General features: G+C 36.8%; 1 pseudogene; it reads right to left on the minus strand.

The window, feature by feature from the left end:
* Positions 1-15,357, minus strand: part of LOC132507937 (CDK5 and ABL1 enzyme substrate 2-like) — a 42,191-nt pseudogene extending 26,834 nt beyond the window's left edge.
* Positions 15,358-15,612: the final 255 nt, after the last annotated feature.

The raw sequence follows: 15,612 nt of genomic DNA on the forward strand, positions 1-15,612 counted from the left end.
TAACGCTAAGATTAGAATGGTGATGAGATGGGAGGATGCCATCATGAGGTATCGTTAAGTGGCTGGAGATTGGCCAGGTTTGGAAGGACATTACTGGAACTTGTGTAAAAGGGTTCATGCTGTGGAATGATTTTATACTAACTCAATTTTGACAGGTATTTATGGCAGCAACAATATTTGGGTGACCAGTTCAATGGATTGCAAGAATACAGAAGAAATACAAAAACAGTTGTTATTGGAGTTGAAAGCAGGGGACATACTCAACAAATATTTCACAGAGAATTATCAAGACTTCAAGACTTTTGAATATAGGAGTTGGAGGAGTATTAGCTATGGGTTCAATCTGAGGTGTCTGTTTAGACTACATCATAAATGGTGACTCTGTTAACTGAAACAGGAAATAGAGGGAAGGGAGCAGATCGGGTAGGGGTAGATGAATTCCTTTTTGAAAAAAAAATCTGACCTGTTGGTGTTACAATAATTGGCTTAAAAAAGAGACCTGATCATCATTTTGAGAAAAGAGGAAATAATCCCACGATTAGAAAAAAATAAAAGTCATGCTAGAACAGCACCAGATGATTAAATTAGTAAGGCCCCTTAAATGTAAGAAATTTCAAAAGTAAATGCTTCAGAAGTTTCAAGTTGGACATTCGTATCTACTTTGGTGTCCTCCCTATATCACCAAGCACAGTTAGTGTCTGCCTATACTGCATTTCCACAGCATCACCTCTCTATAGTCTTGTTCATTACCTGTCTCTGTCTCCCTAACTTACTTCGACATATATCCATAATGACCTATGCAGTGCTTGGCATGTGATAAGTGTACTTAATAATCAGTTTTTAGTACCATAAAGTGGTGAAATGCCAAAATTATGAGACCACTTCTCTGCTTCAATATTCGATTCCAAAATAACAGGAGATGTGTTACTTTTTTTCTCATCAACTGTTTTAGTCATTGTTTTTTTAACCTGCAAGGATGCTTCCTCTCACTCATCACAAAAATAATGCAGATATCAGACAGATACTGTACTCAAGTACAATCAAGCTTTTATTTTTTACATCTTTATTGTAGTATAATTGCTTTACAATGGTGTGTTAGTTTCTGCTTTACAACAAAGTGAATCAGCTATACATATACATATATCCCCATAGCTCCCCCTTCTTGCGTCTCCCTCCCTATCCCACCACTCTAGGTGGTCACAAAGGACCGAGCTGAACTCCCTGTGCTATGTGGCTGCTTCCCACTAGCTATCTATTTTACACTTGGTAGTGTATATATGTCCATGCCACTCTCTCACTTCGTCCCAGCTTACCCTTCCCCCTCCTCGTGTCCTCAAGCCCATTCATTTTCTACATCTGCATCTTTATTCCTGTCCTGCCCCTAGGTTCTTCAGAACCTTTTTTTTTTTTTAGATTCCAGATATATGTGTTAGTGTATGGTATTTGTTTTTCTCTTTCTGACTTACTTCACTCTGTATGACAGACTCTAGGTCCATCCACCTTACTACAAATAATGCAATTTCGTTTCTTTTTATGACTGAGTAATATTCCATTGTATATATGTGCCACATCTTTATCCATTCATCTGTCAATGGACACTTAGGTTGCTTCCATGTCCTGGTTATTGTAAATAGTGCTGCAATGAACATTGTGTTACATGACTCTTTTTGAATTATGGTTTTCTCAGGGTATATGCCCAGTAGGGGATTGCTGGGTTGTATGGTAGTTCTATTTTTAGTTTTCTGAGGAACCTTCATACTGTTCTCTTTAGTGGCTGTATCAATTTACATTCCCACCAACAGTGCAAGAGGGCTCCCTTTACTCTTCACCCTCTCCTCCATTTATTGTTTGTAGATTTTCTGGTGATGCCCCTTCTGACTGGTGTGAGGTGATACCTCATTGTAGTTTTGATTTGCATTTCTCTAATGATTAGTGACGTTGAGCATCCTTTCATGTGTTTGTTGGCAATCTGTATATCTTCCTTGGAGAAATGTCAATTTAGGTCTTCTGCCCATTTTTGGATTGGGTTGTTTGTTTTTTTGATATGGAGCTGCAAGGGCTGCTTGTGTATTTTGGAGATTAATCCTTTGTCAGTTGCTTCATTTGCAAATATTTTCTACCCTTCTGAGGGTTGTCTTTTGGTCTTGTTTATGGTTTCCTTTGCTATGCAAAAGCATTTAAGTTTCCTTAGGTCCCATTTGTTTATTTTTATTTTTATTTCCACTTCTCTAGGAGGTGGGTCAAAAAGGATCTTGCTGTGATTTATGTCATAGAATGTTCTGCCTATGTTTTCCTCTAAGAGTTTTATAGTGTCTGGTCTTACATTTAGGTCTTTAATCCATTTTGAGTTTATTTTTGTGTATGGTGTTAGGGAGTGTTCTAATTTCATTCTTTTATATGTAGCTGTCCAGTTTTCCCAGCACCACTTATTGAAGAGGCTGCCTTTTCTCGATTGTATATTCTTGCCTCCTTTATCAAAGTTAAGGTTACCATATGTGCGTGGGTTTATTTCTGGGCTTTCTATCCATTGATCTATATTTCTGTTTTTGTGCCAGTACCATACTGTCTTGATTACTGTAGCTTTGTAGTGTCTGAAGTCCAGAAGCCTGATTCTTCCAGCTCCGTTTTTCTTTCTCAAGATTGCTTTGGCTATTCAGGGTCTTTTGTGTTTCCATACAAATTGTGAAATTTTTTGTTCTAGTTCTGTGAAAAATGCCAGTGGTAGCTTGATAGGGATTGCATTGAATCTGTAGATTGCTTTGGGTAGTACAGTCATTTTCACAATGTTGATTCTTCCACTCCAAGAACATGGTATATCTCTCCATCTGTTTGTATCATCTTTAATTACTTTCAACAGTGTCTTATAGTTTTCTTCATACACGTCTTTTGTCTCCTTAGGTAGGTTTATTCCTAGGTATTTTATTCTTTTTTTTTTGCAATGGTAAATGGGAGTGGTTCTTTAATTTCTATTCCAGATTTCTTATCTTTAGTGTATAGGAATGCAAGAGATTTCTATGCATCAATTTTGTATCCTGCTACTTTACCAAATTCATTGATTAGTTCTAGTAGTTTTCTGGGAGCATCTTTAGGATTCTCTATGTATATTATCATGTCATCTGCAAACAGTGACAGATTTACTTCTTCTTTTCTGAGTTGGATTCCTTTTATTTCTTTTTCTTCTCTGGTTGATGTGGCTAAAACTTCCAAAACTATGTAGAGTAACACTGGTGAGAATGGACAACCTTGTCTTCTACCTGATCTTAGAGGAAATGGTTTCAGTCTTTCACCATTGAGAACAATGTTGGCTGTGGGTTTGTCATATATGGCCTTTATTATGTTGAGGTAAGTTCCCTCTGTGCCTACTTTCTGGAGAGTTTTTTTCGTAAATAGGTGTTGAATTTTATTGAAAGCTTTTTCTGCATCTATTGAGATGATCATATGGTTTTTATCCTTCAGTGTGTTAATATGGTTTATCACATTGATTGATTTGCATATATTAAAGAATCCTTGCATTCCTGGGATAAACCCCACTGATCATGGTGTATGAACCTTTTAATGTGCTGTTGGATTCTGTTTGTTAGTATCTTGTTGAGGATTTTTGCATCTATGTTCATCAGTGATATTGGCCTGTAGTTTTCTTTCTTTGTGACATCTTTGTCTGGTTTTGGTATCAGGGTGATGGTGGCCTCGTAGAATGAGTTTTGGAGTGTTCCTCCCTCTGCTATATTTTGGAAGAGTTTGAGAAGGATAGGTGTTAACTCTTCTCTAAATATTTGATAGAATTCACCTGTGACCCATCTGGTCCTGGGCTTTTGTTTGTTGGAAGATTTTTTTTTTTTTTACATCTTTATTGGGGTATAATTGCTTTACAATGGTGTGTTAGTTTCTGCTTTATAACAAAGTGAATCAGTCATACATAAACATATGTTCCCATATGTCTTCCCTGTTGCGTCTCCCTCCCTCCCACCCTCCCCATCCCATGTTGGAAGATTTTTAATCACAGTTTCAATTTCAGTGCTTGTGATTGGTCTGTATATATTTTCTATTTTTACCTTGTTCAATCTCAGACGGTTGTGCTTTTCTAAGAATTTGTCCATTTCTTCCAGGTTGTCCATTTTATTGGCATAGAGTTTCTTCTAGTAATCTCTCATGATCCTTTGTATTTCTGCAGTATCAGCTTTTACTTCTCCTTTTCAATTTCTAATTCTCTTGATTTGCATCTTCTCCCTTTTTTTCTTAATGAGTCTGGCTAGTGGTTTATCAATTTTGTTTATCTTCTCAAAGAACCAGCTATTAGTCTTATTGATCTTTGCTTTTGTTTCCTTCATTTCTTTTTCATTTATTTCTGATCTGATCTTTATGATTTCTTTCCTTCTGCTAACTTTGGGGTTTTTTTTGTTCTTCTTTCTCTAATTGCTTTAGATGTAAGGTTAGGTTGTTTATTTGAGAGGTTTCTTGTTTCTTGAGGTAGGATCGTATTGCTATAAACTTCCCTCTTAGAACTGCTTTTGCTGCATCCAATAGGTTTTGGGTCATCGTGTTTTCATTGTCATTTGTTTCCAGGTATTTTTTGATTTTCTCTTTGATTTCTTCAGTGATCACTTCGTTATTAAGTAGTGTATTGTTTAGCCTCCATGTGTTTGTATTTTTTACAGATTTTTTCCTCCAATTGATATCTAGTCTCATAGCACTGTTGTCGGAAAAGATACTTGATACAATTTCAATTTTCTTAAATTTCTTCAGGCTTGATTTGTGACCCAAGATATGATCTATCCTGGAGAATGTTCCTTGAGCACTTGAGAAGAAAGTGTATTCTCTTGTTTGGGGATGGAATGTCCTATAAATAACAATTAAGTCCATCTTGTTTAAAGCATTTAAACCTTGTGTTTCCTTGTTTGTTTTCATTTTGGATGATCTATCTATTGGTGCAAATGGGGTTTAAAGTCCTCTACTATGATTGTGTTACTGTGAATTTCCCCTTTTATAAGTGTTAACATTTGTGTTATGTATTGAGGTGCTCCTATGTTGAGTGCATAAATATTTACAATTGTTATATCTTCTTCTTAGATTGATCCCTTGGTCATTATGTAGTGTCCTTCTCTGTCTCTTATAATAGTCTTTATTTTAAAGCCTATTTTGTCTGATATGAGAATTGCTACTCCAGCTTTCTTCTGATATCCATTTGCATGGAATATATTTTTCTATCCCATCACTTTCAGTCTGTATATGTACATAGGTCTGAAGTGGGTCTCTTGTAGACAGCATATATACAGGTCTTGTTTTTGTATCCATTTAGCCAGTCTATGTCTTCTGGTTGGAGCATTTAATCCATTTACATTTAAGGTAGTTATCGATAGCATTTAATACATTTACATTTAAGGTAGTTATCAATAGCATTTAATCCATTTACATTTAAGGTAGTTATCGATATCGAACATATCGATATCGATATGTTCCTTTTACCATTTTCTTAATTGTTTTGGGTTTGTTTTTGTAGGTCTTTTCCTTCTCTTGTGTTTTTCCTACTTAGAGAAGTTCCTTTAGCACTTGTAAAGCTGGTTTGGTGGTGCTGAATTGTCTTAGCTTTTGCTTGTCTGTAAAGTTTTAATTTCTCCGTCAAATCTGAATGAGATCCTTGCTGGGTAGAGTAATCTTGGTTTTAGGTTTTTCCCCTTCATCACTTTAAATATGTCCTGCCACTCCCTTCTGGCCTGCAGAGTTTCTGCTGAAAGATCAGCTGTTAACCTTATGGGGATTCCCTTGTATGTTATTTGTTGTTTTTCCCTTGCAGCTTTTAATATTTTTTCTTTGTATTTAATTTTTGATAGTTTGATTAATATGTGTCTTGGCATGTTTCTCCTTGGATTTATCTTGTATGGGACTCTCTGTGCTTCATGGAGTTGATTAACTATTTCCTTTCTCATATTAGGGAAGTTTTCAACTATAATCTCTTCAAATATTTTCTCCATCCCTTTCTTTTTCTCTTCTTCTTCTGGGACCCCTATTATTCGAATGTTGGTGCATTTAATGTTGTCCCAGAGGTCTCTGAGACTGCCCTCAACTATTTTCATTCTTTTTTCTTTATTCTGCTCTGTGGTAATTATTTCCACTATTTATCTTCCAGGTCACTTACCCGTCCTTCTGCCTCAGTTATTCTGCTATTTATTCCTTCTAGAGAATTTTTAATTTCATTTATTGTGTTGTTCATCATTGTTTGTTTGCTCTTTAGTTCTTCTAGGTCCTTTTTAAACATTTCTTGTATTTTCTCCATTCTATATCCAAGATTATTTTGGATCATCTTTTCTATCATTCTTTTTCAGGTAGACTGCCTATTTCTTCTTCATTTGTTTGGTCTGGTGGGCTTTTACCTTGCTCCTTCCTCTGCTGTTTTTTCAGCAGCTTGCAGTTCTGCTTGTTGTGTTTGCCCTGCAGGACCAGCTTCTCAAAGTACACATAGGCCATCGGCACTGTCACAGGCTTCAAAACACACTCCTGGGACAAGTTCTGCATCTCTCATTTTCAACTCCTAATCTTGCTCAGCATCAGCTTGATGTGCGGGAACTTCTCCCAGAAGGTCTCCTTCATGTCCTTCTTGAGGTGGGAGAGCTTCACATACTCTATCACTGTGGTCATGTAGGATGCGAAGATGAGGATGTACTTGTGCTTGCCGCAGGGTCACTGAGGGTCAGCCAGGAGGTTGGGATTGTACAACAGGGAATCCCCCACATCGGCCCCTAGTTCTGAGCCAGCTAGTGCCACCCTGGGCAGGACAGGTTTGCATCTGGACCCCAGCAGAGCACAGGGCACTCTGAGTCAGGGCTGAGGCAGTGGGCCAGCTTGAGAGTGACCAGGGTGTTGGTGGGGTACAGGATCTTGGTAAGACACAACCTTTCCATCCGCCCCCAGCTCAATGTCTTCCAACTGGAAGACCATCTCAGATGATATGGAAACATCACCGGATGCATGTCTCTGCTTCTGGCTGTCCACCCTCAGGTCACTGACGCACAGGCCTTCTCCACAGGGCAAGACAGAGAAGGCCGCACACATGGACTGCTTGGCTCAGATGAGCATGATCCTGCTGTTCCTGGAGTTGTACTGCCTCATATTATTGATGAAGTGAGTCTTCTTCGGGCCTTTGTGTCTTGGGGATCCAGATGTATGTTTGGTTCTTTGAAGGGAGGCACATCCCACCGTGTCTTCCAGAAACTCGAAGGAAGCCCATCCAGGGAGATGTTGTTGAGGAAGAAGAGCACGGCCTGGTGGCGCCGCGAGTCCCCTCACCTCTGCAGTGGCTGCGATGCAGCCCAGACAGCAGGGCCAGGGGACTGGCCCAGAGATCCACCCGCCGTGGCCGCGGCCATCCTCTGACTGAGCCCAACGACCACCCGCCACCCACAATCAAGCTTTTAAAAACAGGATCACTTATGACAAAAATGCTCAACCTGAAAACCCAACATTTTGCTCAAATAGTTCCTTAGTAAAATTCTTTGCAGCTACAACTGTCAGAAGTTAGGATCTCCACACATTGTAATTATTGTTTTCTCCCCTCAGATTACCATGTTAAGAAATATCTTTGAATTTTTGAGACTGACAACATGAACGTTAAACCTCACTGTATTCTAGTGAATAGTGGTGAAGAATGTGTACACACACACACACACACACACACACACACAGATACACACACTCTCCAATATATTCCAACATAGCAACCACATCACCATGCTTTGGATCTTACACAGCTATCCAGGGCTTTACTGCCAGGTGTCAGAAGGGTGTTATCACTAATAAATCTTAATTCTTCTAGTGTTTTCAAACACAATCAGACCTAATCAAGGGATCTACACGATGGAAATTTTGATTGCTAAATCAGGATAATACATCACTTCTCTAAGGGGATCTATAGAAGACAAAAAAAGCTAAGTGGACTCAGTAGGCTTGGTTCTTCTTAGTCTTTTAATTAAAACAAATACCAAAAACAAAATTATTCTTGACCCATTTTTGCCATCAAATTCCTTCACAGGTTTACTTTCTTATTTTCCTATTTAAAAGAGTCTAAACATTCTGTTTTTGTGACATCTTACTGAAGGAATTGAATTTGGTGTTCAAAGACCTACATTCACTTGAAAAAGAAGAGCAACAGTGAGGCAAGGGGATTGCTGGCCCAATTAGATATATAAGCATATCCTAAGGTCTCTATAATCAACACAGTGTGATGTTGGCATATGAGTAGCCAGGCAGGTCCATAAGAAAGAATAGAGAATCCAGAAATATATGCAATTGCTGGTAGTATTCAACAAAGGTGAAGTCACAAATCAAGTGGGAAATATGGGCACTTTAATAAATGGTGCTGGGATAACTGGATAAGTACATGAAAATAATAGAAATTGAATTCATTTCTGACACCAGAAATCAGTGAAAATTCTAAAGGAATTAGAAATTTAAATATAAAAAATGAAATTACACAAGTACAAACATTTCTGAATATCCTTATAACTGAGAGGCAAGGAAAATTCTCTTCCTGCTCAAAATATTGAAGCAGTAGGGAAAATCATTAGTAAATTTGACTACATAAAGATTAAACATGCATGGCAGGGACTTCCCTGGTGGTCCAGTGGTTAGGACTCTGCACTTCCACTGTGGGAGGCAAGGGTTCGACCCCTGGTAGAGGAACTAAGATCCCACATGCTGCATGGTGGCACAGCCAAAGAAAAAAAAGCATGGCAAATACAACTTCATAAGCAAAATTAAAATAAAAACAATGCTATTTAAAAAACAGGCCAGACAGGACATGGAAGCAACCTAAGTGTCCATCAGCAGATGAATGGATAAAGAAGATGTGGCACATATATACAATGGGATATTACTCAGCCATAAAAAGAAATGAAATTGAGTTATCTGTAGTGAGGTGGATGGACCTAGAATCTGTCATACAGAGTGAAGTCAGAAAGAGAAAAACAAATACCATACGCTAACACGTATATATGGAATCTAAAAAAAGAAGGTTCTGAAGAACCTAAGGGCAGGATAGGAATAAAGATGCAGATGTAGAGAATGGACTTGAGGACACAGAGAGGGAGAAGGGTAAGCTGGGACGAAGTGAGAGAGTGGCATGGACATATATACACTACCAAATGTAAAATAGATAGCTAGTGGGAAGCAGCCGCATAGCACAGGGAGATCAGCTCAGTGCTTTGTGACCACCTAGAGGGGTGGGATAGGGAGGGAGACGCAAGAAGGGGGAGATATGGGGATATATGTATATGTATAGCTGATTCACTTTGTTATAAAGCAGAAACTAACACACCATTGTAAAGCAATTATACTCCAATAAAGATGTTAAAAAAAAAAAAAGAAAAACAGGCTAGAGACGTGAGTAGAAAAGGCAATACAGGCAATGCAGTTTCTCATACGTTTAGGACTCTATATGTCTCATAATTTAAAAAATAGTTCATAATAAGAGAAATACAAATTAATATTACACAGATATATCTTATTTATCACACTGACAAAAAATCAAGAGTGTGATCACAGATTTAGTTGGTAAGACTAAGAGGAAACAGGCACATATGTGTTTCTAAAAAGAATGCAAAATGTTATGAACCCAATGGAGGGCAATTTGGCATTATTTAATGATTTTACATATGTTTTTATGTTTTGCCCTTCTCTAGGAATCTAGCTAAAAGATAAACATGAAAATATGCATACATATGGATATTTACTGCATGATTTAAAAAGGTAAAAACCAGAAACAACCTAAATGTCCATTAATACATGATGAATTGAATTAATTTTGAGATACTTACTATGGAGCACCATACAGCTGGTTAAAAAAAAAAAAAAAAGAGTGCTTTCTAATATGTGATCTCCAGGATATATTGTTAAATGAAAACAACAAGTAGTATAAGCAACATGTATACTATATATCGTATTACCATTTATCTGAAAAAGGGAGTCTGTATACGTGTGTGTGTATATATGCACATACAATGGGAGATTAAGCTATATTTAAATAAAATTATTACTTATATGTGATGAGAGGTAACATGTAAAGGAGACAGATATAAAAGTCAGGGGCAGGCAATTTACAAGATGAATCTTAGTATTTTGTCATTCCAGAAAACAAGGAAGTTATCAAAAATTATTGGAATAGTGTCAAAAGGACTCATGAAACATCTTAAAGTGGCTCCCACTGCACAAAGATGAGTCATCCTCAGCACCAATAAGAGTAAAAACATCAGTGGGTTGAAATCAATAAAATACGTAAAAAATCCAGGAATTCCAATGATCATGTTTTAAAAAAAGATCACCTTTGGAGGATGCTAGGAAACCAACTCCTTGTTCTAAAAACTGATAAATAAAGGGAAAGAATCATACAGATTACTTGTTTTTATAGTAAAAACTATACCTCAGGGTATTCAAAAGTTGATGAGAAAAAATTCTGTCTATGGAGGTATTCCAACTAACATATAAAGATGTAATTACATAATCGGAATATAACCATTTTGCAAACCCCAAAGTAAACTCTGGACCTGGGAAATTATCCTCAGCGGCACCTAACGCCACAGCAGTAGATAACTGGACATTATGCCTCTCGATGGAAGTTTAGAACACCATTTATGAAGTAGTCTTGCCAAAAATGTAACCTAAATATGGATCCAGCCTCTTGATCTAACCACCAGTACAGGAAATACACGGGGAATAGAGGAAGAGGTTTTCTTTAAAAAATGAGAGTACAATCAGCGATATCCAGAAAGCAGGAAAGGTCACAAGACAAATTACTCAATTTTTTTCAACAGATCAATCTCAAAATTTTTTTAGTGTAAGTTAAGGTAGCCTATGAAATTAAAATATCCATGAGACGTACTAACAGAATGCAGTGGTGCACCCTGTTGGAATCCCAATTAGAACAAACCAGCAACATAACGTCTATAAACAAACAAAAATGAAATAAAACATGCATGAGAAAATACTGACTAGATATTTGATGATGTAAGACATAACTAGGTTTTCTTATGTATGAAAAGGGCGCCATGACTGGGTTCATTAACAAGAGTTTTTTTCTTTCAGAGACACATACTCAAATATTTATGCATGAAATATTAGGTATGGGATTTGCTTCAAAACAATTCGGTAGGCAGAGATGTAAAGGAAGTTTGATTAAATGCAAGTGTGGCTGTGAGCTAACGAGTGTTGGGGCTGAATAATGGGTCATGCAGATGCACTGTACTTTTCTGTCTACAATGAGTGCTTAAAATTACCCACAATATACTACTGGTGGGAATGTAAAATGATGCAGCTGCTATGGAAAATAGTATGAAGTTTCCTCAAAAAAATTTAAAAATAAAACTACCATATGATCCAGCAATCCCATTTCTGGGATTTAACCAAAATAATTAAAATCAAGATCTCAAAGATATATATGTGCTCCCATGTTCATTGCAGCATTATTCATAATAGCCAAAATGTGGAAATAACCTAAAGGTCTATCTATGGATAAACGGATAAAGAAAATGTGGCATATACATACAATGGAATATTATTCAACCTTAAAGGAGAAGGAAATCCTGCTATATGCAGCAATATGGATGAAACTGGATGACATCATGCTAATTGAAACAAGCTAGTCACAGAAGGACATGCATGATCCCCCTCATATGAGGTCTCTAAAATTGTCAAATTCCTGGAATCAAAGTGGAATGGTGGTGACCAGGGACTGCAGAGAGGGGGCAGTGGGGAATTGATCATCAACAGGCATAAAATTTCAGTTAAGCAAGATAGAAAATTCTAGATACCTGCTGTACAACATTGTGCCCATAGTTAACAATACTGTATTATGCACTTAAAAATTTGTTAACAGGGTAGATCTCATGTTAAGTGTTTATAACACAACCTTTTAAAAAAGAAAAGCAAAACTATATATATATATATATATATATATATATATATATATATATATATATAATAAAAAGGTTAAAAAAGACCCACATACAAATTCTGGATCCATTTGTTTGCTTAATACCAAGCAAGTCACTTAACACATTTTAAGCCCCCATTTTCTCATACGTGAAAGGGATATAATAATAACAATTTTATAGGTTGGTTTGCCATCTCTATTTTTGGACCCTGATAATGGTTAGTTGAAAAGAGAAAGAGGTTTTGGAATTATTCTTACCAACAGTGTATATGTATAATTATGTATAATTTTAAACACACATGGCAGAGAGAAAAGTACAATGCACCTGTTTGTACTCGTTATTTAGCCTCAACTCCCTTTTAAATACCTGGCTTAATTTTATGATACTAGGCAAGTACTTAACTTTTCTAGGTTCATTTTCTTTCATGTAAAATGGGGATCATACCATTGTTATGTGGACTACGTAAAGTTGGAACTTTATAAACAACACTTTCCTCCGTGAAGCCATTTTGATTCCTAGTTGGAAATAGTCACTCTTCTGTTAGATTTACTTTGATTACTATTATACTAATAATCTCCCTTGAATTATTATTTAATTTTTTTAATGAAAAGACTCTGGGTCCTTTGAAAACAGATTATTCATATCCTCTACCTCATGGAAGGCGTATGGCACATAGTTGGAGATCAATAAATTTTGATGAATTAAATCCCTCCAAAACTGATTAATCTTCTGCAACTACTGACACTGAATGCTCTGGCCATATATTACTTAAATCTTTTAAAATGCACGTAAGATCCCTGGGAAAATGTCAGATTGTTTCCTGGACAAACAGTAAATGAGTTTGTCATATGTCAAGAAATCACCCAGTTCATTGTGTTGATAAACCTGGCCTGCAAATCTGACTCTGCTTTTTACTTATCACATTTATGGTTTGTCCAGGTTTGTTCCTACAAACATGTCACAGATTCTTCAATAGAAAATTGTTTCTAGCATAAGGTTTCAGCTTTATTCCAAAAAGTGTGTCCCTATGAAGAACCACCTAGCACATATCCATGATGCTCCAAAGATAAGCAGTGATAATGGAAGGGTAGATTTCCATATATTGCCATTCCCCTTAAATCAGGTCAAAAACTAGCAGGAAAAATGAATGGAGTCTCCAAAAGACAGTGGTTCCGGAAAACTATTTGAAGCGACAAACAAACCAACCTTAAATGTAGTTCAAAATTTTTCCACTTGAGATAAAACTCAGTTTCAGCATTCTGAACATGGTGACAGCATAGGTTTTATTTCTGAGTATTGTAAGGCCCTTTTCTCATAAAACCTGGAGAAAGCCAAAAGCAGTTCAATTAAAGTGTCTAAATGTGGTCATCTTTTATCTATAGCTCAGTGGGACAGCTCAGCTAGAGCCTATAGAGTTCAGCTATGCACTCTTCCCAGAATATTCCCTAATGCTTCTCTGAAGCTATTCATTGTACAGGTCACTGTAGTAAAACTCACACCTCAGCACTCTCCCTGGACGCCAACAAGCAAACACTAGAGTGCAGTGCAGAGTAAAGAAAGGGTTTGCCTCTGAGTAAAAGGAAGATCATGATCTGTAATTTCAAAGTCCATCAAACAGAGTCCTATAAGAAAACATATGAGTTATTCATGAAGTTATAGGATCTATATCCAAAAATAAAGAGAGACAAAAAGTTAAGTCAAGCTCCTTCCAAAGTAAGACATTTGAAAGGAGATCATTGCAACATCATAAGTTCACCGTAAAGTGATGCATTCATATTTTACAAGACAAGAACTGTACTAAAATCTTTAAAGTCTCTACACAATTGTGTTTGTCAAAACATATTTGGTGCCATAACTCACAAGTTTATTGACATTCTTAGTTTACATCAAATATTTTACTTATTGTGATACTGGAATTTTATTTCACTTCTTAGAAAATTTTATGCTTAAAAAGGGAGCAATCATAATATATTCCATAGAGTTTTCTCCAATTTACATCATCATATTCTAAAGTAAACTGAAATAAGCCAAGGCTTTATGTAACTAAATCTTTCTATTATTTTCATGGCTCAGAATGAGAAGGGGAATGAAGAATAAATCTGTAAGAGAACAAAACATAAATTCATTGTGCTCACAATGTTGCATTAATCAGGAAAACTCTCTGTAAAATTGATTAAGAGGGAATCTGAACAAATGGCTGCATGCATTCAAAAGAGGCTGCACTCACTAAAATAAGCTAGAGTTTCATTTCTCCTTTAAAAAATATCTATTAAAAGTCTAGATCAGGTTCTTCATCTGTGAAACAGATATCATAATTAATTCCTACCATATCTATCATAGAAAAATTGTGTGAGGTTTAAAAATGAGCTAATGTATGGTGGGGGGGAGCTTTGTAAAAAACAAAGGAGCTTAAAAATGTGAGTGATAATCAAGATGATTATTACCTGCTTATAGATAAAAATAGATAGCATTACACCCAGCATGCAACAAAGCACTTAGCACATACTGTTTACTATATGTTAACTAAAATATTAATAGGTATTAGACAGTCACATTGTCAAAAGTACTGATTTAAGCAAAATTAAACACAAAATAAACCCAGAGCATCTTGTAATGCCAGAAAGTAAGGAAGTACTGTACTCAAACAAACAAACAAAACACAATGATGAGGGAATGTCAAAGGAACAAAGGACCCAAATGAAAGAACTCCCAGGGGCCAAAAATGGAAAAATCTAAGCATCAAGATCAATGAAATAGAATTGGCTTAAAACCCATAGTACAGAATAAATAGCTATAAGTCCACAGTGAAATTATTTAATTAATCAATTTGAGAATCAGTGGGGGAGGGGCTTCCCTGGTGGCGCAGTGGTTAAGAATCTGCCTGCCAATGCAGGGGACACGGGTTTGAGCCCCGGTCTGGGAAGATCTCGCATGCCACAGAACAACTAAACCGGTGTGCAACAACTACTGAGCCTGCGCTCTAGAGCCCACGATCTACAACTACTGAGCCCACGTGCCGCAACTACTGAAGCCCGTGCACCTGGAGCCTGTGCTCCGCAACAAGAGAAGCCACTGCAACGGAGAGTAGCCCCCGCTCACCGCAACTAGAGAAATCCTGCGCACAGCAACGAAGACCCAACGCAGCCAAAAAAAAATCAGTGGGGGAGAATAAACAAATTTCCTCTGTAGAAGGATTCCAAATAATTTATGTAGCTATTTCATCCTCAAGAAGGATGCTGTGCACGGCAACTTCATTTCGAGGAGTACAAGCAGGAAAGCAATAGGAGGAACTTTACAGTGGAGAAATCTGACAACAATAACTCAGCCAGGTGATCAAGGTCAACAGCAACAGCAATAAGTCATGTTGATAGTGTAGATCCTTGATATGATGTGATAAGAATGGCATTTTACCTCTGCGGTTTTCCTCTGCAAAATCCATAGCCCCAGTCTAATTATGAGAAAATTACCGGACAAATCCCAATTAAGGGATATAATGCAAAATATCTAAACAGTACTCGACAAAATTGCCAAAGTCATTGGAAACAAAGAAAATATGAGAAACTACCACAATCAAGAGAAGCCTGAGGAGATATAACAATGAAATGTAATGTGTTATACTGATCCTGAAACAGAAAAAGGACATTAGGTTAATACTAAGGAAATTTGAATAAATGATGGATGTTAGTTAATAATA

Source organism: Lagenorhynchus albirostris, chromosome 17 (genome assembly GCF_949774975.1).
Source record: "Lagenorhynchus albirostris chromosome 17, mLagAlb1.1, whole genome shotgun sequence".
Taxonomy (NCBI): Eukaryota; Metazoa; Chordata; class Mammalia; order Artiodactyla; family Delphinidae; genus Lagenorhynchus; species Lagenorhynchus albirostris.